Source organism: Hypomesus nipponensis, chromosome 27, assembly GCF_054491055.1.
Source record: "Hypomesus nipponensis isolate SF chromosome 27, ASM5449105v1, whole genome shotgun sequence".
Lineage (NCBI taxonomy): Eukaryota > Metazoa > Chordata > Actinopteri > Osmeriformes > Osmeridae > Hypomesus > Hypomesus nipponensis.
In genome coordinates, this window is record NC_140387.1 from 14,229,079 (window position 1) to 14,232,500 (window position 3,422).

The window sequence follows — 3,422 nt, forward strand, 5'->3', positions numbered from 1 at the left end:
GCATTTATTTTGCTGCGTTGCATGCATTATTCAAATCAAAGAGAGACATTTGTTGTGAAATACAGAAGAATAAGAACAGACAGCAGAATAAAGAATATTTCCACAGCTCCAAAAGCTTGCATTGGGTTTAGGTTTCCTGAACATTTTTTACAAATGTTGATTAGCCTACAGTAGCTGTGTACAGTCACTTCTACTCCAATAACAGACAAACTGAGACAGTCAGTAGAATTGTACTCCGATTGAACATTTTTTTATAATCTGGTTTTAGAACAAAAAAGTGGCTTTGTCTCAAGATTTCTACAGTGCAGCTAATTTAATGCTCAACACTTGGGGCTTATTACTTGAAAGAGGAATTATTTAGGCTATCTCAGTTACTATCAGGTCTTGGAAAGACAGTGACTTAAGTAGGCAAATGGCTAGTAGAACATTTCATAATAATTTCAGTTAATCAAACAGCTGCAAGACCCATAAAACATTACTAATTCAACTTTGGTAGTGTAACCAAGCTCTTTGTAAGTTTGGTTTAGATCTAATTGTATATGATCCTGTGGACAAAAAGACACAGACACTGTCTTTTTTCATAACTTGTATTTTACCACTGCTCTTCTTGACATCGCTATTCGAACAGCCCTCACTGATTTCACAAATGCGTTCAGTATCAAGCCTACGGAAACTCACATAGAAAGGTCTGCTACAGTAGGCTATTCTCAGGATTTGCAAGTTAGCTAAATTTATACTAGCCTATATCTTAAATAATTTTGTAGATATAACAATGGATTATGCGACTAAATGAGTGACTTGGCTTTATTTCTGGACATACTGTCCACAACCAGGGCTGGACTGGGAAAAAAAAATCGGCCCTGGCATTTTTGGCCCAGACGGTCCACAGATTTAATTTGGTCTTGTTTAGGCCAATTCCAAAACTTTTCTTTGCTATTAGTTAACATAATATATATGAACATACTTATTATACTGTAAATTTGTAATGTGGTTGGGCACCAAGTTATTTATATTTTTCAAGTCCATTTCTGCTTGATTTCTGCTACCTGTCAAGCCAAATTGCAGTGTTTTTTGGGGTTTGTAAATTCACTTTGTTTTATAAATAAACTGTGTACTTTGTTATTTCTGTAACACAGAAATGCTATTATAAGTCCCTGGAGCTTGAGCTTTTTTTCCTAAACATTTTTGTATGTTCCAGCACTTATAGACCCAGATTATACTGTATATATTTAATTAAAACAGTGACCCAAGACTCTGGACAATGGACCCCCAGAAGTAGCCTTGGCCACCCCGTATAAAACTCTAGTTCCGCCACAGATGAGGATATTCTAATGTTATTTTATTGTTATTTCAGAACTTGTAGGCCTACTGCCATTGTTAATAAGCTATCTCAGACTGAGTGATCACTTCTCGGTGAACAATTGAACCAGCAATATTTAAAGAAGTTATCCAATAAGTGCCAAATTGAACATTAAATATAGGCTATAAAAAAAACATATGGCCCATTTTTTCTTATTTTCAACATTCATTTGAACCAGAAATATTGGAACAAATATGTAATAATTACAAAAAGATTACAAATTAAACAAAACATGTTGTACCATTTCAACATTGCTAATGGTAGGTAGGCCTGTCTGCGTTTTTGTAGCGCGTTCCAGTCCGGGGTGCTGTAGGAAAGCACAACACGCATATCAGGCGCAGCATTCAGTCTGTTTTTGTGCTTTGTCTTCATTTTTGTGAGCACAGAAAATCCCAATTCGCACATGTACGTGGTAGTGAAAGGAATAAGCATAGAAATACTGGCCTTACTGAGGACATGATATTCTGACGAAATGCTAAATCCAGAATGACGATAAGGTCACAGATCCATAGGGTCAGTGCGATCACACAACAACTCGGTTTCTTCTACAAGACTAAGCGTCAACTCAAGCCAAGTATCAGGACTCTAAAATTCGAAAGGATTTTGCATCCTACTTTTATCATTCAGAATGGCATACCTCTCTGTTGGAAAATAGCAATCAAAGTTCTCAATAGGCGCAACAACATGAGTTTGAGTAAGCGCAGATGGCTGCTGGTCTTCCAAATAGGGGAAGCTCATTTTCGGCCTAAATCATATCCTATTTTACATTAATTTTCTAGTTCACTGGCTAGTTCACCCCTACGACACTATCCTAGCCTACTGTTTATTTACATTTATTCATTTAGCAGATGCTTTTATCCAAAGCGACTTCCAAGAAAGAGCTTTACAAAGTGCATAGGTTACTGATAATAACAACAACAAGAAGCATTGCGGGTAGCCAAAACATGAAGCACACATTGTGAACAATCGAAATAAGTGCCAAAGGGAAGAACCATAAGAGCATGTAGTTAAACAAGTTACAATTAAACAACATGAATCGCTATGAATCATGAGTCAGGTGGCTGAGCGGTGAGGGAGTCGGGCTAGTAATCAGAAGGTTACCGAATTGATTCCCCACTGTGCCAAATGATGTGTCCTTGGGCAAGGCACTTCACCCTACTTGCCTGGGGGGAATGTCCCTGTACTTACTGTAAGTCGCTCTGGATAAGAGCGTCTGCTAAATGACTAAATATAAATGTAAATGAATGAATGAAGGAACGATCAACGAAACTATATTAAACTCGAAGAAAATGTGGGAATTAGGTTAAACTGAAACAAGGCATGTGGTGTAGCTATAATTTTATGAAATGTATGATGAAAATTTGCCAGCAACTTCGCCAAGCCAATACCAAGAGAGGTTGCAGCAGTTTGTCTTTCGACTACACTTACACAATCCGCAATGGGACTGAACGTCAATAGCTTCGGTGCCTTTTTATAGTACAAAATTTGTGTCAATCAAAAGGAGATTGCAGTCTTTCGACAGACCCTCCAATCATCACGCGGAAGCCCAGCGTCCAGGCCAGCCTCCTCCATTCACCCCCATAGACGCTGAGCGTCCATGGGCGGGACATAATTGCAAGTTTCGAAGCACTGAAAAAAACTGTTCTAAACTGAGCTTCAACATGGAAATGCACTGTGGCGCTACGGGAATGAATGAGACGGATATTAGTCAGTCGACCTGTTAATATATGTAGCTGATTCTGAATGAACTCGTCTTCAATATGAACGTGTTCTAACGCATTTAAAATGTTAACACAATAGTAAATATTTGACCATTAATTTGTTTAAGAAATCGCCAGCGGCAGAGATGCAGATCGTGACAAGGCGACCCCAAAAAAATCTCTAGCGACCCACCTGAGGGTCGCGACCCAGTCTTTGGGAAACACTGATCTAAACCCATCAAAAACAGCCAGTTTCTGTGTGTAGTATCATTAGTATCATTTTCGTCTGTCTATCACACGTGACCAAGGTCGTAGTACGTTTTTATAGTATTTTAATGTAAATATGTATACGGATATTTAAT